At 40.6% G+C, this 21558-nt stretch overlaps 1 protein-coding gene across 11 annotated transcripts in view; it reads right to left on the bottom strand.

The window, feature by feature from the left end:
• The window catches only part of RAPH1 (Ras association (RalGDS/AF-6) and pleckstrin homology domains 1), a 169997-nt gene extending 158586 nt beyond the window's left edge, over nt 1–11411 (bottom strand). For 5 of the 11 annotated variants that reach the window (XR_014246051.1, XR_014246052.1, XM_082397038.1 and 2 more), the window contains exon 1: nt 10837–11225. The gene's annotated coding sequence lies outside the window, so the exon portion shown is untranslated. The other 6 variants (XM_082397030.1, XM_082397035.1, XM_082397036.1 and 3 more) reach the window with 3 other exon arrangements.
• Between the last annotated feature and the right edge of the window lie 10147 nt (nt 11412–21558).

The raw sequence follows: 21558 nt of genomic DNA, 5'->3' as shown, positions 1-21558 counted from the left end.
AAAGACTTGCACAGTCACTTCCCAAATGGCTAATAAGAACATGAAAATGCGCTCAACATTATTAGTAATCAGGGAGATGCAAATTAAAAGCATAATGAGATACCACTATGTATCCATTCCAGTGGCTAGAATGAAAACGACTGACGATACCAAGTGCTAGGACGTAGAGTAATTAAAATTGTCATATAACGCTGTTGGATACATAAAATGATACAGGTTTGGAAAAGTTTGCCAGTTCCTTAAAAAATTAAAAATACATGTACCCTATATAACTCAGCATGTCCTCATAGTATTTATACAAGAGAAATAAAAACATATTCATGAAGATATATGTGTACATATATCTGTCTCCATTTGTACAAAATGTCATAGCGGCTTTATTAGTAAAAAGCTAGAAATGAAAGCAGCCCAAATAGCTATCAACAGGTGAACGGATAAACAAAATGTGGCATATACACATAATGTAATACCATTCAGTAATAAAAAGGAACTTAATCCAAACAACAATATGGATTGATCTAAAAATCATTATTCTGTTATGTCAATCTATAATCATTATTCTCTGAATCATTATTCAGAGCCCAGCTGTGGGGAAGGTGGCCACTTGGTCCTGACTCAACCAGTTGAAAAGCTGTGCAATAACCTGCCAAGTCCCTGTGTGCGTGTAACTTATCAGATGGTTCAGTCTGGTAAAGCTTTGGGAAAGAACATGTGATTCTTTCTTTTAAATGTTAAAATAAAGACTTTTGTATACACTTGTTAAAAAAAATCATTATTCTGCATAAAAATAAACCAGACTAGAGAGAGAGAATGACTGAAAGGGAACACTGTATGATTCCATACATCAAATTCTAGAAAATTCAAACTAATCTACAGTGACAGGTTGCACGGAGACAGAGGTGGAGGGGAGCATGTCTGGCAAAGGGAGGTGAAGAAACTGGGGGCTGATGAATATGTTCCCTATCTTGACTGCAGTGATGGCTTCACAGGTGTATGAAAACTTATCAAACAGTATCCTTTAATGCGTGCAGTTTATTGTGTGGAAATTATACCTCAATAAAGTAGAAAAAAGTTTTTAAAGAAACAAGCAAACCAAAAAACTTTACAGCAAAATTAGAGTTAGGAGTCAAGGCAGTGGCTACCCATGACAGGGCAGTCGTATAGAAAAGCAAATATGAGGAGGGTTTCTGGCACACTGGTAATTTTCTTTTTCATCTATGTTCTGGTTACGCAGGAGTATTCAGGTTGTAGAAGTGTACGTTTATGATACATGTGTATATTGTTCTTCAAATACAAGTTTTTAAAAAGAGGAACATCTACGTATGACCTAGCAGTTCCACTCCTTTATCCAAGAGAAATGAAACATTTGTCCACAAACAGACTTGTATAAAAATATTCATGGCAGTTTTCTTCACAGTAGTCCCAAATTGGAAACAGTCCAGGTGCCCATCAACAGGAAACTGGATAAACAAATCTATCGTACATTCAATATTCGTACAATTGCATATATTAATCCACAGTATAAGAAACAAACTACTGATACACGTAATAACATGGATGGATCTAAAAACATCATGCTGAGGGCAAGAAGTCAGAGACAAAGGAACACATACATATGATTCAACTAATACAAAATTCTAGAACAGGCAAAATGTATCTGTGATGAAGCAACTGTGGCTGCAGTTGCAGAAGTAGAGAAGAAAGGAAAAGATAAAGGGTAGAGTCATGGAAATGTTTTCTACCTTGCTAGAGATTCGAGGAAAAAAATGCTCACTATGGACATGGAAAAATTATGTCTATCAACACTACTGAATTACTAAATTAAATTTTAAATGGGTACTTTTAATTCATCTTAATTCCTGAAAGCATAATGTAAAATCCAAACTGAAGCTTCTAAAATAAGCTAATAACTTCAATTGTGGTAAAGAATAAATTTTATTGGGCTTCCCTATGGTGCAGTGGTTAAGAATCCGCCTGTCAATGCAGGGGACACGAGTTACAGCCCTGGTCCGGGAAGATCCCGCATGCGGCGGAGCAACTAAGCCCCTGCGCCACTACTACTGAGCCTGCACTCTACAGCCCACGTGCCACAACTACTGAAGCCTGCGTGCCACAACTACTGAAGCCTGCGTGCCACAACTACTGAAGCCTGCTTGCCTAGAGCCCGTGCTCCACAACAAGAGAAGCCACCGCAATGAGAAGCCCGCACACTGCAACGAAGAGTAGCCCCTGCTCGCCGCAACTAGAGAAAGCCCGCACACAGCAACGAAGACCCAATGCAGCCAAAAATAAATAAATAAATATTTAAAAAAAGAATAAATTTTATTAAGGTCTCACTTTGTTGAAATTTATCTATTTTTCTTCCACAAACATTTCTTTGTAATTAGTAAGAAAATCAGAATGTCTTGTCCCAAGTGCTTTATTTTTAAGATGGCTTCATACAAGTATATTATATACTATGAAATGGAACTTAATATAAAAGGTTCATTATTACCAACAGTACTTCAATAAGATTGTAGAGCGATTTCCAAAATGGAGCTGATTATAACCCAGGAAGTATGAGTGATGATCCATTAGGGTATAAGAACAACATATTAGGAGTTCTATTTAATCTTTATCTTAATACACGTATGTATTTTAAGTACCATATAATGTAATACAATATAATACATGTGTATCCTTAACACAGAAAACGACACTGGCCTCTTCATTATGGCCACCTGTCAGACAGTCACACATCATATATGTAAAGTAGTCTAAGTATTCTGGTACTAAGTGACTCTAAATATTTGGAGGGAAGAGTGATAGTATTTGCTGGAATCTTTTTCAAAAATGAAATAAAGAACGCACCTTTTTGTAAATTGCTACAAGAGACTGGTGTTCCAGGGAAGACATATTCTTACGGTAAATGATTTCCTTAATAGAAACAATATTTTATGGAAAAACTGTATTATCTAATCCTTCATGAAGCAGCTGCTTTGACCTCAACAAAAGAAAGTTGGGGCAGGGGAAGTAAGGTTTAACCTCAAATGCAACTACTGCAGCAAAAGAGAAGCTCAAGCAGAAAGAGCACCAAGTGATACAGAATGTTGCTGATGTAGTTGAGGAGTGACCGTAAGTATTTTACACCAAACAGGTTTATTGGTTGTCTCATGGCAAAGTATTTTAAAAGAGTTGTCAAATTTAAAGATGAGTTAAGCATTTATCTTTCACACACACACACAAAAAGTCTAAATTTGCTGACTTTCTGTGATAAGTGACGGTTAGCAGTATGCTACCTAGTAGTTGTTTTTAAAAATAAAAACATAGTTAATCTATGTGTACCTTAAAGGTAAATGAAGCATTTTTTTAGTAAGAAAATAACTGTATTTCAAAAGAAGTCAATGTGTGTCATCTTGAATACTCATACCTGCACACTCTAAACACAGAGAAACCATTTTCTAACTCTTTAAATGTCTTCCATACATAGTTTCTCTGGATTTTGAATACATTTATTAAAAGCATATAAATGCAAATCCTCACATTGGTTTGCACAGAAAGGGCAAACTTTGCTAGCCAAATCTGCATAATTGATGGATAGAAATTAAACAATGAGTATCTCCATTTAGAAAGTACAGCCAAAGAGGCAGTTATTCTTTTGGGGTACGTGTCCCTGCATGAGCTGCCTTTTAGCTAAGACAAGCATTAAAACCAAGTACCAAAATAAACAAATTTAAGATCCAGACTTTGGAATTTCTGTATTACTAAGCAGTACAACCAAGATTTTTCAAACATAATGCACTGTATTCATTACGCTTGCTTTAAAAAACAAATATTTATTTTAAAAATTTAGGGTAAACAAAAAGGTTTTTGAGCCATTACTAACATTTATAAAGAACTCTATTCACAGATAAAGAGGATCACTGATTCCCTTCACAAGTCTCTAAAGTCATTTGTTACATTATAAAATAAACCAAATAAGGCGAGAAAGAATTGTTCTTTATAAATAAAATAAACATTATTAGATTTTTATGGATCCTTTCAGGAGATGTAACACCAACCATAAAGAATTCTTCAAATGATGCCTTTCATTAAAACCTTTATTTATTTACTTATATATTTATTTATTTATGGCTGTGTTGGGTCTTCGTTGCTGCACGCAGGCTTTCTCTAGTTGCGGCGAGCGAGGGCTACTCTTCATTGCGGTGTGCGGGCTTCTCATTGCGGTGGCTTCTCTTGTTGCGGAGCACGGGCTCTAGGCAGTGTGCTTTTCAGTAGTTGTGGCTCGCGGGCTCTAGAGCGCAGGCTCAGTAGTTGCGGCACACGGGCTTAGTTGCTCCGCGGCATGTGGGATCTTCCCGAACCAGGGCTTGAACCTGTGTCCCCTGCATTGGCAGGCAGATTCTTAACCACTGCGCAGCGAAGTCCTCATTAAAACCGTTTTTATTGCATTTCTATTATATTTAAGGGACTGAGAGACATTTCAGATGAGTAAAACTAGATCCAATACTCCAGAATCGGGGATTTAAGACAGTATACAATTATTTACAATATAGGGCAAATCAAGTAAGGTCCAGAGGAATGAAGAGGACGGCAATGAATTCTACTTAGTATCAAACAGCTTCACAAAGGTGTGTGGCAATGGAACTGGGACTCAAAGGATGAGTAGAATTTTGACTAGAAAAATTAGGGAAAATAAACTGTGCTTGGAACCATGGAGAGAGGCACGTACAATCTGTGATACATAAAGAATATATTGTATTTTCAAGTCACATTGCTAGTTATTTTGCTGTACTGACTTAGCTAACACTCTTCTTCAAACATATCAAACTTAGTAAGATCATTCTAAAATTGATTTCAAAAAAAGCATTCAGGGGCTTCCCTGGTGGTGCAGTGGTTGAGAGTCTGCCTGCCAGTGCAGGGGACACGGGTTTGAGCCCTGGTCTGGGAAGATCCCACATGCCGCGGAGCAACTGGGCCCATGAGCCATAACTACACTTAGCCTGCGCGTCTGGAGCTTGTGCTCCGCGACAAGAGAGGCCGCGACAGTGAGAGGCCTGCGCACCGCGATGAAGAGTGGCCCCCGCTCGCGGCAACTAGAGAAAGCCCTCGTACAGAAACGAAGACCCAACACAGCCATAAATAAATAAATAAAATAAATTTTAAAAAAGCTTTCAATTTTCAAGTACAATTAAAAACCTGTACTTACTATTGTAATTCTACAATATTTGGGCCTATTCAATATGTTCACAGTTCTAATTTTCTCCAGATTTCACCATTCATCATCAGGGGGCTTACATTTTTAGTGCTACACAAATGACAAGACATCAATGATGGGCCACGCAATCTTGCTTTTCTTCTCATGTAAAGGGATGACTTGTCCCTTCTTTTCCAAGCCTAACAAACCCCAGTCCCTTCTGTTTCTTTTTACACTCTGCTCCCTTAAATTACATTCTCTACTGATTCTTGTATCCTGCACTTAAACTAGTATCCTCTCTATTTTGGAGGGGAGAATACCTATTTCTTTGATTTCTCCATTATGCGTAGCTCTGCCTAAAGCAGAGTAACAATATACATTTTATGAACAGCAGAACATATACGTTTTAAAAAGTCAATTTATAAGTTATGAGTGATGTATTTTAAGACATCTGCCCCAGAGTGTGGTAAATACTGTATCTTAAAATAACAGTGATAAGAGCATAGGATGAAGCTTAGACATCATATAATCTGGGGGGTTTCTAATATTTCACAACAAAACTTTTCCAGAAGAAATCTTATGCAGCATGGCAAATACATATAACTGCAAAAGCACTGCTAATACCATTTTATGTTCAAATATAATTTATTAAAAACTCAAAGAGACAAATGAGGGTTAGAGATGTTTGTTAGTCTTGACACCAAAGCAACCCATTTACTTCTGCAAAATTTTGTTTTTATTTCACTCAGATAAGTAGTTGCAAGTAGGTAGCAGCGTTTGTTTTGTTTTCTTAGTAGCTTTTAATGGTTTGTTTTGCAGTCCCAGGATATGCTTCAATTAAATTGATTTGAGAAATTTTTTAAATAAGAATTTTTTTCTTTCAAACTGAGTTAGTAACAGTATCTAAAAACTGCTTACAAGGCAAACAAGAAAAACCTAAAACTTGCAATGAGCTATAAAACATCTATACTGTAACATGATATCAGGACTTAGTGTTACATGTTCATTTGTTACTAAACAAATTGACTTACACAGGATGAGTATACCCCCAAAGGAATGGGCTTGAGTCTTGCCTGTCATTTAACCAAACGCAGTTTATATGCCATAGTAATGTACTGTTTAGACAATTCTATATGAATAGACATGCACAGGACTGAATTTTTGAAAAACTTACTTCCTTACCCATTTAAAATTCACAAATAATCAGAGATAGTAAAAGAAGCTTTATTCTAAGGAATGCTTCCCCCCCTCTACAATTAAGCAGGTGTAACCAATGCAGCACTACTGTTTTCAATGTGAGAAAATTTTATATATATGTACACGAGGGTGCCAAGACCATTCAACGGGGAAAGGACAGTTCTTTCAAAAATGGTGCTGGAAAAATTGGATATCCACAAGCAAAAGGATGAAGTTGTACCCTTATCTAAAACCATATGCAAGTTATTAACTCAAAATGGATCAAAGAGCTAAATATAATAGCTAAAACTATAAAACTCTTACAAGAAAACACAGGGGAAAAGCTTCATGACGTTGGATTTGGCAATGATTTCTTGGACACCAAAAGCACAGGCAACAAAAGAAAAAATAGACGAAGTGAGCATCATTAAAATGAAAAGCTTTTAGACATGGAAGGACACTATCAACAGAGTGAAAAGGCAACCCACAGAATAAGAGAAAATATTTGTAAATCATGGATCTGAGATTAATATCTAGAGTATATAAAGAATTGCTACAACTCAACAATAGCAAAACAACCCGATTTTTAAAATTGGCAAGGACTTGGATAGACATTTCTACAAAGAAGATACACAAATGGCCAACAAGTACATGAAAAGATGCTCGACATCACTAATCATTAGAAAAATACAAATCAAAACCACAATGAGATACCACTTCACACTCATTAGGATGGCTATTATCAAAAACACAGAAAATGACAAGTGTTGAGGTGAGGATGTGGAGAAACTGAAACCCTTGTGCTGGCAGGAGTGTAAAATGCTGCAGCTGCTGTAGAAAACGGTGTGGCAGTTCCTCAAAAATCCAACACAGAATTACCATATGATCCAGCAATTCTACTTCTGGGTATATACCCAAATGAAGTGAGAGCAGGGACCTGAGTAGATATGTGTACACCAATGTTCAGAGCAGTATTACAACAGCGAAGAGGTGGAAACAACCAAATGTCCATCTACAGATGAATAAACAAAATGTGGTATATACATACAATAGAATATTACTCAGCCTTAAAAAGTAATGAAATTCTGATTCATGCTGCAACATGGATGAACCTTAAAGATACTGTGCTACAGGGAGATCAGCTCAGTGCTCTGTGACCACCTAGAGGGGTGGGATAGGGAGGGTGGGAGGGAGACGCAAGAGGGAGGGGGTATGGGGATATATGTATATGTATAGCTGATTCACTTTGTTATAAAGCAGAAACTAACACACCATTGTAAAGCAATTATACTCCAATAAAGATGTTAAAAAAATAATAAAATAAAATAAAAGGTTTAATTATGCCCCCCCAAAATAAATAAAAATAAATTTGATATTCAAAAAAAAGATACTGTGCTAAGTGAAATAAGCCAGATACAAAACAAAAACAAATACTGCATGATCCCATTTATATGAAGTATCTAGAGTAGTCAAAATCACAGAGACAAAGTAGAAAAGTGGTTACAAGGGGCCAGAGGGAAAGGGGGTGGGGAGTTAATGTTTAATGGGTAGCGTTTCAGTTTGAGAGGATGAAAAAGTTCTAGAGATGGATAGTGATGATGGGTGCACAACTATGCGAATGTACTTAATACCACTGAACTGTACAATTAAAAATGGTTAAAATGGTAAATTTTATGTGGTATATTTTACCACCATTAAAAAAAATTGCGTGTGTTATTTATTTTATTATGGTGGCAATATAGGAATGTAGTTAAGAACACAAGCTTAAGAGTTATGCTGCCTGCTTTCAAACCCAGCTCTGCCACTTTATAGCTCTGTAGTCTGTGCCTGTTTTTTCACATATTTACAGAACCTACATCACAGGATTATAGCAAGGATGAAATAAGTCAATACATGTAAAGCACTTAAAACAGTGCATCTCAAAAAGTAGTTGCTTTTTATTATTCTGGGTTTAAAACACAATTTTAATGCAATTAAATTCAAACATCTGGAGAACCTCTGAAGGTCCTCTTCAAAATTCTAGAGTTCAGTAAAACACAGATTGAAAACCAGTGATTTAACCCAAATTTCTCACTTTATAGGGAAAGGAATTGAGAGTCCAAGAAAAGTGATTTGCTTGAGGTCGCATATCTTGTTTTGCTAATATTAATTTTCCTAAAATAAGTGTTTGAGATCAACAATACTAATGTTGACATTCAACTACTTCAGAACCAAGGCAAAGTCATGAGATTTTATAATGTGTGTCCAAGAATCTGTGAATAATATTGTGATAGCCATCCACCATGCTAATGTAATAAATAATTATGCATGGGGTGGGAACCAAAAGGTAGCAAAACCAAAAGAAAAGCCATTTTAATTCTTGTTAAAGACAATGGTTAAAAACACCTCTTCCGAAAATTAAGTGTTAAAATATTTGTGAAAACAAACGATACTGATCAAGAGTTTGAGACACACCCAATATGTGCCCATTACTCCATATCTTTCAGCCAGTTACTCACTATATAATCTTAGTAAGACCTCTGACTCTGATATATCAGAGGCCTTTTCTGCCAAATAGAACTATTATTCATCACAAGGAACTAGCTACAAATAATTCTTTATTAAATTCAAACAGGAGAGAGAAGCAGTCCAAATACCACAAAATGTCTCATCCAAAAAATCATGTATTGAGCTTTGTAGACATTTCTGTACTTACTTGAAGAGACTAAATCTGGTTTCTGGTAAATTCACAACACAGAAAGCAAAATAACAGAGACAATCTTTGAAGGTCAGACTCAACAAGAGCTAAAAAGCCTTTGCGTGTCTCTAATTTTGCCCTTCCCCCATTGCTCTTCCTCAATTCCTCCACCTCTACCAGGAATGTCCTCACCCTGCCCATCTACATCAGCTGAAATCCTACCCATCCTTAAAGGTTCCACTTAAATGCCACAGCTTCCATGAATTTTCCCCCAGTGCTCCCAATTTAGAATGATTCCCTCGCCTCTTCACTTCCCCATTTTGCACCTCTCCTTCAACATTTTATTATATAATGCATTGCATTACAATTACCTACATTCACTTCTTCTCCCACCTTCCCCCAAGAAAATCTCGGGAGCAGTAGGCTAGGGAGAAAAGGAATTAACATTTGTTAAAACACCTTGGTGCCCTGCAAGGTGCTAGGCATTTTGCATACATTATCTCATTTAATCCTTTGACAGCCATCTCGGGAGGTAAGCAGGTGGTCTTAGTTATTCCCATTTTACCGATAGAGAACCGTACTGTTGAGAGTTCAACAGCTTATCCAACGTCACACTACCAGCCAATTCCAGTGCTTACAGCGCCCCTGGTTTCCCTGGCTTCAAAAAGCTCTTTCCACCACTATATGCTGCATTCTTGTTCACTTTATGGCCCCCACGCTGCCTAACAGATAGTAGGTATTCCATAAATACTTGCTGAATTTAATATTCCTACGGACTCACTACCACCCTTTTAATAACCCCATCACGCCCCATCCCTAGCCGGTAACCTTTACTGTTCCTTTACCGCGGACTTCACACACAGAGGCAGCTCTCCACATCACCAAGACAAATGCTGCCGACAACACCAACCCTCATCTGGAGGCTAAGTGAAGAACCGTTCAATTCGCTCAGATTTCCCCAACTGCCCTTCCCACAGAATATATGAGATACACACAAACAGGTCACATTTGATGTAACGCTTACACCCTTCCCCAAACCTCTTATTTCATACTAAGCCACGTCTTCATGCTTACAAGCAATGACTTAACGCGGTTTCCAGCTCACACCGCGGGGACACCCTAAGACGCCGCCTGAATAAGAAACCGCATCTTTCAAACCGTCTTAAAACGAAGGCATCCTAATACTATTACACTGCCTTCCTTCTCCTCCCTCCCCCCCCCCCCGCATGAACTGCAGTTTGGATTTCCGGCGGGAATGCACACAGACGCAGAAGAGATAGGCTCAAAAGCAATGGAGCAATTACTCAGCCTGCTTAATTAGAAAGAAGACACAGAAGGTGCCCCGCCTTCCTAAATCTCTGCACTGAACTCATTTACGAAAGATGGGGAGCACTGAAACCCGGGGAACCCCAGACACCGAGTCACTGGTTTCTGTGGCTAGTCGGGGGAATAGTCCTTTCCTTTCCGCGGTCCCGGGCCACCAGTCACCAGTGCCGGGTCTGAGAAGCCCAACCGCACCCTCCCCAGGCGGCCCTGCATCTCATTGTCTCCCTCCGTCGCGGCCCCCAGGGGCGCAGGGTACAGCCCAGGCCCCGCCGACCCCCAAACACCGGCCGGCCGCCTGCCGGGCAAGGTCCGACCAGCCCCGTCCCCGGCCTCGGCCGCGGCCGCGACCCCGCCCCAGGCTCGGCCGTCCGCACCGCGCCCGGATGGCGGGGCCGGGCGCCGGGAAAATGGAGGCGGGAGCCACGGCAACGCTTCCCAGCCCCGCGCCTGGCCGGGCCCGAGAGCGAGGCTGAGCACTCACCGTGGCAACGGCTTGGTCCCCCGGCGGGCCCGGCTCCGGGGCGGCCCCGGGCTGGGCAGCCGCCGCTCGCGCTCGTCCAGCCGCCGCCGCCGCCGCCTCCTCCCCAGGCGCGGCGCTCCTTCTCCGGAGACGCCGCGAGGGTCCGCAGCTCCCGCGCCGCGCGCTCCGTGACTGACTGACTGACCGACCGCCCTGGCAGCGGCGGCGGGGGCTGGGCGGAGCGCGCGGCGGGCGGGGCGGCCGCAGCGCCCAGCGGCGGCGGATCCAAATGCAGCCGCGTCGGGCCGAGACGCAGAAGGCGGGGCTGAGGGCCGGGCGGCTGCCGGGCTGACCGACTCGAGCCCGACCGCTCGCTCCCCCCCACTCCCGCCCGCCACCCGCCACCCGCCACCCGCCACCCGCCACTCACTTCCGGCGCAGGCAGCCGAGCCCGCCCCTCCCGGGCGCCCGCCGTCCGCGCCCCCTGGCCCGCCAGGCTCACCCCCAGCCCCAGGCGCCCGACCGCACCCAGCGGGGGCCGCCCGCGCTCCGCCTTTCCTCCGCGCGTCCCTGGGAACCGCCTCCAGGAACCAGTGAATGGGAGAATGAATGAGTGAGGGAGGAAAATTACGGTGCTGTCCCACCCCTGCTCGCTTTTCCGTGGAAGCAGGTCCAGCGGCCTCTCTCCGAGGGCCCTGGGACACAGTGAAGCCTTGAGCACGTCTATCAAGGACTTGTATGCGTGCACCTTCCCGCTGGAGTATTCCAAGACTCCAGCAACCCATCAGATGGGGCCTTAGGCACTTAAATTGACCTTTGTTGCAGTGTGAGGCCTTTTTTAGGAAATCACATTCTGGCCAACGACTCTCTCTGCAGTTTCATGCACTATTTTAGGAAGCTTTTAGAAATTGGACATTTCAGTTATCTTCGATTACTTTTTAGCTTTGCAATTTGCTTATCTTGCGTTCTTAATTTCTGTCACACACACACACCCCTTATTGAAATGGTTTAGGAGTAAGGTGATAGCACCTTACTTTATTCTTTATCACCAAGCTCTAAGTTACTCAGATGCTGCTTAATTTGATGTAGGCTTGACTTGGACTTAAATTTTAATTTATATTTTTATTTTGACCTTCTAAAGTTGATCAAAAAAAGAAAAAACTAGAATTAAATCATTTTTGCCTGGCTACACGCAAAGCAAATTTGTTGACAGCATTGAAACAATGAACAAATCCGGAGTGTGACCTGGAATTTGTTGCAGTAAATATTCCTTTTCCATGTCTTCCCATCTGCTTGCTAAGTAAGAGTATCTATATCTGGAATTTTCACAAAAAATTTACTGTACATTTTTGAGATCCTGGCTCCCTTTCTAAGAACCAGAGTGTTCATTTCTCTGTCCTGGGGCCAAATCCTGGATTGGTTAATTACATTCCTTCTTTCAGATATTCTTGAGGACTTTGAAGTGGTTTGGTCTCTTTTGCACAGTCTGTTCCAAACTGGTACATAATCGGTTTCAACCTGGTATTTAGAACCATACAATACAGTTACTAGTTGCATTTCACACTTGAGATATCTGTACTTTAGAAACATAACTGCAGTTTTGTATTTTAAGTCTAGAAGGCGCTTTAATATTCTTGTGTAGAATAATGTTATCTCATAAATGAAGATGCTGCTGCTGACCAATTCCTATAGCCTTCTGTTCCTTTCTTGTGGAATTCATCATTCATTACCTCTAATTATAATTATTTCAGTAAGTTATGATCTTTCCTAATGAATGTAATACAATAGTTTATTCATCCTTATATCTGCCATAATGTCTAGCATAGTACCTTGCACAATAAATATTTTTAAATTAACAAATGCTTTAAACATTTTTTTTTTTTTGCTTTAAACATTTTAAGTGATAATTCATACAAATGTGTCTATAGCTTTTCACCCCGTATACCTCATGACCAGGTTTGTTGGAATTATACACACCTGAGTGCAAAACATAGTAACGCTGTATTCTCATCAAATGCTATAACAAGGCTGTGTGATAACTGCACAGGGAAGATATTCACTTCATCGAAACCTTTAGAAAATAGACCATTGAGTGTTTTTATTTATTTATTTATTTAAAATTTATTTTATTTATTTATTTTTTGGCTGTGTTGGGTCTTCATTGCTGCCCACGTGCTTTCTCTAGTTGCGGCGATCAGGGGCTACTCTTCCTTGCGGTGCGCGGACTTCTCATTGCGGTGGCTTCCCTTGCTGCGGAGCACGGGCTCTAGGCACGCAGGCTTCGGTAGTTGTGGCACACGGGCTCAGTAGTTGTGGCTTGTGGGCTCTAGAACACAGGCTCAGTAATTGCGGTGCACGGCATTAGTTGCTCCACGGCATGTGGGATCTTCTCGGACCAGGGCTCGAACCCGTGTCCCCTGCACTGGCAGGCGGATTCTTAACCACTGTGCCACCAGGGAAGCTAACTCTCTCTCCTCTCAGTACTCAGGTTGGTCAAGGCTAATTAGAAAACAGTCACTTTCAGCCATTGAGAAAAGTGAGCGGGTTCTCATCAGTTCCTTTAAACCATAAAATCATTCATTTATTCAACAAGGGTTTATTGAGCTTCAACTAAGGCCTAGGAATGCAAAGACAAGAAACACAAGACAAGATGGTTCCTGCCCTCAAAAAGCACACCGTCTAGTGAGTAAAGGTGGCAAAGAAATCACAATTGGAATATGGAGTCCATTCCCAGGTCAGAAGGCCTCCCTGGGGGAGGGGATTCTTGAACTGAATGTTCAGGGACAGAGAGGAGCTAGCCAGGGGAAGAAGGAGGAAACAGGCATTCCAGACAAGGGCAGGTATAGAGGCACCGAAGAGCACCGTGCCTTGGAGGCTCTGCATGTAGTTCCATTTTGTCAGGATGGGTACAGAGAAGGGTCAAAGCGGTGGGCGGAAAACGTAGAAGGGTCTCATCAACAAAGGGGCTCATGTGCTAAACTAAGGAGTTTGAGCTTGATACTTTGGGAAATATAATAATAAATAATACAAAAAATCTTTGGAGTATTTTAATTAATAATTAATAAATAAAAATAAAATCTTTGGAGTATTTTAAGCCCCAACTGGGTTTGCGTTTTGGAGACCAGGGAAACCAGACTGGGGGCAAGAGTAAACTAGGAGGTGATGGCACCAACCCAGAAGAGATATGTTGCCAGTCCTCCATAAAAGCAGAGGCAGTGAAATGGGGAGGAGGGACTAGATGGGAGACATAATAAGGAGGTGGAATCCACAGGATTTGATGTATGATTGGATATGAGGGAGTGAATAAGAGGGAAACACTTGGGATGACCCTCAGGTTTCTGGTTTGGGAGACAGACTGGGTGGCAGTGGTGGCTTTCGCTGAAATAAAGACCCCAGAAGGAAGAGCAGGTTTCAGGGGACTGGCTGAATACCTGTATGAGAAAGAGTAGTAATGCACATCCAGGCATCTCAAAGGATCTTAATCCATCATTTACCAAAGCGTGTTCTTTGGAACTCTAGTTTCACGGGATTTTAGTAGGTGTGATTCCAAAAAAATAACAATTCCCTTTAATCAAATAAATGAGAAATGTTAAAGTTCCACAGGTTTCTAAACTAGAGGGGTTTTCAGAAGTTTTAATATGTTAATATGAACTGTGAATTTCTAAGAGGTAACTGTCAGCTTAGAAATTCGCAGCGTTTCCCAAATGCATTCGAACAAGAAATGCGTTTTTCAATGGAATATCTCATAGGACATGTGTTCCATAGAACACACGATGGGGAGTGCTGACCTAAGCCAGATTTTTGGTTTATAGTAGAGAAGACTATGGACCCTCGAGCTGAAGTGACTTGCCTAAAGTTAAATAGCCATTGCCGGAAGATACTGGGTTAGAATCCATATCTTCTGACCCCACTCGCACGTTCTTTGCACTGCATAATGCTTTATAAGCTACAAACACATTCCAGTACCTTCAACCAGTCCTGGAGAGAAAGATACTATAAAAGAATTATAAGATATATCCATTTAAATGAAGTTTCAAATCAGTAATTTTTAAAGCTATGCTAAGTTTGAATGATTACTACTCTACGTAAGATGAAAAGATTTGTACATTGGAAAAAGTGGAGCCAATTATTACCTTAGTATGATCTTTCTGATAATTCAGCAGGAGCCTTTTGTAGAATGAAATCACCTAACAATAAATAGGACATCCATCTATCTGCACTAGCCCTGAGGTAGCTTTAAATAAAATGAACTTTCACAAATGGATAGAAATATTAAAACTCTCCCCAGAAATTTTAGTGTTGATTTCCCCCCCTTCATACTGAAGGAAAGGACAGTTTCTAAAATATGCGGAGACTATGAAAATCCACACAAGGTTTTGACTTCCTCTCTGGCACAATTCCCCTGATTCTTAAAACTCTAATAGCTGATGGATGGGAAGGTTTTTACATCCTAATTTCACAGTCCTATTTCCCAGAGGAGAAGTTTTAGTACTTCCTATTTTTAGAAAAATGAGATGAATTGTTTGTTCCCAAGAGACTTCTTAGAACGATAGGACAGCTTTCATTTTAAGAGTAGTTTCTATAGACATTACCTTTGAAACTAGTTATCACTGTCTTAATTTATGATTCAGTAATTCATAAAGTATTTGTTTCATTTCTAAATACTGTATTCATTTATAGTAGGCAGACCAAGGACCATCAAAATTATAATGAATAATTTTTTTACTTAAATCAGTTATAAGTAGTGGGAAGAACACTACTTATTAATTAATATATCAGAACTATTTCATTAGTGTCCACTGTGTCCCCAGCTCTGTTGAATCACTTTAAGGAGTACTAGAGAAATATAAGAAATAGTCTCTGATTTTCTAAAATGACCCCACCCATTGTTGGCAAGGATGAAAAGAAACACACTCTCATATCCTGCAGGTGGGAATATAAACTGTTACAACCTTCTTCTGGAGGGTAGTTTAACACTAGATAAAATACTTTAAAATGTGCATCTCTTTGATCAAGCAAATTCACTTCTATGAATTTATTCCAAGGAGTAAGAACAAAACATCAGCTAGGATATTATGGGATGATGGCAAATAATTTGAAATCCACTAAATATCCAGCAATGAGTTTATGAAAATGATGATTTCTAAAAGAATCATTTTTGATATGAAAAGCTGTTCACAATATGTTAATCAATAAAAAAATTACAAACACTATATACAATATGAACTCATGAAAAAATATATAGGAAAAATCTAGAAGGAAATACAACAGGAAGACAAAAATGTTTATTGCACAGTGGTATGATTATGGTACTTTCTTTTATTTCTTTATCTTTTAATGATGAATGTGTTTTCTTTAATTGACAATTAAAATGAATGAACTGGGGCTTCCCTGGTGGCGCAGTGGTTGGGAGTCCGCCTGCCAATGCAGGGGACACGGGTTCGGGCCCTGGTCTGGGAGGATCCCACATGCCGTGGAGCGACTGGGCCCGTGAGCCACGGCTACTGAGGCTGCGCGTCTGGAGCCTGTACTCCGCAGTGGGAGAGCCCGCGATAGTGAGAGGCCCGGGCACCGCGATGAAGAGCGGCCCCTGCTCGCCGCAACTAGAGAGAGCCCTCGCACAGAAACGAAGACCCAACACAGCCATAAATTAAAAAAAAAAAAAAAAAAAGTTTATAAAATGAATGAACTAAATCAATATTTATGAAGATAAATCTCTAAAACAAAATGTTGAAGATGACACACAAAGTGTATATTATTTAATAAGAATAAAGTTAGGGCTTCCCTGGTGGCACAGTGGTTAAGAATACGCCTGCCAATGCAGGGGACATGGGTTCGAGCCCTGGTCCAGGAAGATCCCACATGCCGCAGAGCAACTAAGCCCGTGTGCCACAACTACTGAGCCTGTGCTCTAGAGCCATGAGCCACAACTGCTGAGCCCACGTGCCACAACTACTGAAGCCCGTGTGCCTAGAGCCCGTGCTCCACAACAAGAGAAGCCACCGCAATGAGAAGCCCACGCACCGCAATGAAGAGTGGCCCCCACTCGCCGCAACTAGAGAAAGCCCGTGCCCAGCAACGAAGACCCAACGCAGCCAAAAATAAATAAATAAAATAAATTGATTTTTAAAAAGTTCATTTTAATTTTAAAAAGGATTTCTGCATTCAAGAAACTGTTGATGAGACAAGGCAAGAACACGTGAAGTAATCAGCAAGCAATGAAATACTCAGCTCAGATACAGATACAGTACAATAGGAGTTATGAGAATAGAGAAATGACTGGAGTTGGAGCAGGTTAAGATGACTTCACAGAAGAAGTGAGACTTAGCTGGTACTCGGAATCTGAATGCCAAGGGGAGATTATAAGGTGAGGCAAGAGCCTCGCATGGCCCATCCTAGGTACATCTCACCCCTACCAGTCAAACATTAACAACTGCAGAACACTTGATCTTTGCCTATAAAGGTGCTTCTGCTTCTTTCATACATGTAGGATTTACATGCCCTATATAATATAAATATATAGTAAATAGAGTATTACATATCCTTTGTAATATATATTTTTGAAGTTACAGTAGATATTTTTAAAGAGTAGTTCACTTGGGGGGCATTTTATCTGTAAAATCTGTAGAACTGGACATTCCCAGATATTTGCCTAGAACAAACACCAACTATTATGCAAGAACAGTTATCATAACTTGCTCCCTTGTGAGTGTCCTGACGTCCACAATCAGACCACAAATGAATTCAACCAACTGGAACTCAGAAATTCTCTGATTACACACATATTACAGAGTGCTAAGCCAACTTTCGAGCTCAGTAACTAAACTACCACTACTAGTATTAGCTACACATACTAATTGAAAGCGAATGACTTGTCTTTAGCGCCTAATAATAAACTAAAAAGTTATGCCCATCTCAAAAATGTCTGCAATGGGAAAGAACAGGGCAGACCGTGAACTTCCATCAAGTATTCCTTTAGTGTGTGGTATTGCCAGGTCTAGAGTTGCACTGTAAAGAGGCAGAAGCATTCCAGGTGTGTGGATGGTGTAACAAATACATCAAGCAGAAAGAAGCAGGTTATTTTTAGTAAACAATGGGGAAAATGGTTTTATTAGAGCTGAAGAGGTCTATCTAGGAAGAATGAGATGAAAGAAAGATGGATTATGAAGGCCCTTGGTGACCAAGCAGTAGATTTGGGAAACAGTGCAGTAGAGGAAGTAATCAAGTCTGTTCTTGAATGTGCCAGCCATGTCCCCAACTCTGAGCCTTTGTAATTACGAATTTTCTCTGTCTGGAATGTCCTGTCCCCTTTCTCTGTCTGTCCTGCTCCTGTTCATTACAGTTCTAATGTCTCCTCCTTTATCCCCAGTTCCTCTGGAAAAATGTTATTTGCTGCAACTATGTGCTCCCTCAAACTTTGCACATTGGTACTGGAATTTTTGCACATGTGTCTGACTCCTCCAAAAGACCATGAGTTCATCAAAGGGCAGAGACTATGTCTTATTCACATGTGTGTTTTCTCCAGCACCTTGCATAGCATCTTGTACGTAGAAAAGTTCAACAATGTTTGTCAAATTAAAGGATGAGAGAGATGATTGAGAAACATCTGGCAACATTTTGAAAAATAGGTTGGAGGAAGAGAAACAATTGGAGAGCTGGTTGGGTTAATCCACGTGTGAAGTGACGAGGAATGAGAAAAGAGGGAAACTAAAGTACACTTGGAAAAACTGACAAGCCTAGGTAACAGAGTTGACAAAGGTGTGAAGGAGAGGAAGAGTGCAAGATGACTCCAGGATTTCTAGGCTGGAAGAATGCTGAAAGCAGAGGACTAATATCATTGCTACAGCAACAGCAACTGAGTGCCTCTCAGGTTCAAGGCACTGTGCTGAGGGAGGCCACAGGGAAGAGCTAGAACCCTTCTGTACTCTAGAAAGTAAAGCCTGTTCCCTACAAGGGAAGCCACAGTTTTGGACAAGTGGCATTTGAAGTACATAATGGTGAGACATTCAAGTGGATCTGGTGTTTAGGTTGCTGGAAATCAAGAACTAGATTGTCCTCAAGGCTGAGAACTGTGTCTTTTCTATTGGCGAATATCTAGTCTCTGTCTTTTGCCACGGTGTCTAACTCATAGTAGATTGCTGTATTAATTCCTAGGGCTACCATTATAAAATGCCACAGACTGGGTGGCTTAAACAGCAGAAATTTATTTTCTCACAGTTCTGGAGGCTAGAGGTCCAGGAGGCTGAGACTAAGGTGTCGGCAGGCTTGGTTTCTTATGAGGCCTCTCCTTGTTTGGCAGAGAGCCCCTTTCTTGCTGTGCCTTCACATGGTCATCTCTCTCTGTCTATGTCCTAGTATCCTCTTTTTACAAGGACACCGGGAATATTGGATTAAGGTATATTCTAAAGATCCTATTTTAACTTAATTACCTCTATAAAGACCCTGTCTCCAGAAATGACAGCAGTGAGAAAGAACAGGGCAGACTGTGAACTTCCATCAAGTATGTCTTTAGTATGGGGTATTGCCAGGTCTAGAGTTGCCACCATAAAGAGGGGAAAGCATTCCAGATGAGGGGATGGTTAGGGCTTCAACATATGAATTTGGGCAGGAGGGGAACAAAATTCAGTACATAGCAGCTACCCAATAAATATTTGTTGAATTGAAGGGACTGCATCAAAGATGAGAAATCAAGGCTGAAGAGGTAAATACATATACACCTAGTGGCCATAAAGACTGGAAACAGCAAATAAAGACTGGAAACAGCAAATAAAGACTGGAAACACACATACATACATATATATTGATATTATACATATAATAAATGGTTTATTGATATTAAATACATGTTGTGTTCAGTGGCATTCCATGATATGTTTAATGTGTTGTTCCTCATTAGCTATGTATAATTCAGTGTACTGTGCAAAATTGCAATGATCGTGGTGTATTAATGTGGTCTTTCCATTAACCCCTGCACATCCATCTGTGATTCTTTGCTTCAGATGATTTGCATCTCAGAAGTAATCAGGGGTGTTCAATCCATAAAAAAATAAAACACTATCTAGGTTTTCAGACTTTGTGGTCAAAATGTATATATGCACTGCATAGGCAAAATGTGCTTTTTGGGGAACAATTAGAAGTATCAAAGTCCTGTTATTTTACCAAAAGCAATTTAGATTCTCCTACTATTATATATTTATCATTTAACACTTTTTTTCTTTGATAATTCATCTAGGGAATTGATGAGTGAGTTAAGAAATGACTCTCTCCCTTTGCTGCCTCAATGTCATATTTGTATGATTCTTTGAACCACTTGGGAAAAGTCATTTGAAAAATATGTCATGGAAAAACAAACAAAGCAAACAGATGAATAGCTGATCACTAGAACATTTGTTCAGTTATGTGCCTTGAGGCAAGTCTATGCCAAAGAACATGACATCACCGAAGTGCTGTCACTGATTTTCATCAGTCACGCTTTTCAAATGTCTCTAATTGTCCCTTCTTCACTGTTCTTTTTGCTACCATCCCTCTCAAGATTTTCATCGTCTCAAGCTAGGGTTTTGCAAAAGTCTGCGGGTTTATCTCCCACTGGCTTCTCTCTTCTCCCTTTGAAACACCCTGCATAATATTTTGACCCAATCTCTAGTACTACCAGGACCATTTTCACTGTATCATTTTTCTGTTAAAAACACCCCCCCAATTTTATTTTGAAAAACACAAATCACAAAATATGAAGTACTGTATGATCCTGATTTGGTTGAAAACAGAAAACCCCAACCCACAGGCATACATATATACATTTACATCCACTGTATTACATACATATCCATTGTATTAGTTTCCTATTGCTGCTGAAACAAATTACCATAAACTCAGTTACTTTAAACAACACAAAGTTATTAACTTAAAGTTCTGGAGATCAGAAGTCCAAAATCAGTCTCAGCTGGCTAAAATCAAGGTGTGGACAGAGCTGCATCCCTTCTGGACGCTCTGGGGAGAATCTATTTTTTAGCCTTTTCTAGCTTCTACAGGCTGCCTGCATTCCTTAACTCATGGACCCATCTTCCATCTTCAAAGCCAGCAGAAGAGCATCTTCTAATCTCTCTCTCTTTCTGACTCTAACCCTCCTGCCTCCCTTTTATAAGCACCATTGCGATTACATTGAGCCCATCTAGATAATTCAGAAACATTTTTCCATCTCAAGATCCTTAATTTTTTTTTTTTTAATTCATTTCCCTTTACACTCAGGGTGTTTTCTTTTTTCTTTTTTCTTTTTCTTTTTTTTTTAATAATTCTTTATTTTATTTATTTATTTTTGGCTGTGTTGGGTCTTCGTTTCTGTGCGAGGGCTTTCTCCAGTTGCGGCAAGCGGGGGCCACTCTTCATCGCGGTGCGCGGGCCTCTCACCATCGCGGCCTCTCTTGTTGCGGAGCACAGGCTCCAGACGCGCAGGCTCAGTAGTTGTGGCTCATGGGCCTAGCCACTCCGCGGCATGTGGGACCCTCCCAGACCAGGGCTCGAACTCGTGTCCCCTGCACCAGCAGGCAGATTCTCAACCACTGCGCCACCAGGGAAGCCCCCTCAAGATCCTTAATTTCATGACATCTGCAAATCCCTTTTGCCATGTAAAGTAACGTATTCACAAGTTCTGGGAATTAGGACGTGGATATCTTTTGCGGGGGGGCATTATTCTGTCTAACCCAAATGTTAACAGGTTGATTATCTCTACATTAAGAACTTCAAGTG

Source organism: Balaenoptera borealis (genome assembly GCF_965194805.1).
Source record: "Balaenoptera borealis genome assembly, chromosome: 6".
Taxonomy (NCBI): Eukaryota; Metazoa; Chordata; class Mammalia; order Artiodactyla; family Balaenopteridae; genus Balaenoptera; species Balaenoptera borealis.
The sequence above is the reverse complement of the archived record's forward strand: the minus strand, read 5'-3'. Positions and strand labels throughout refer to the sequence as shown.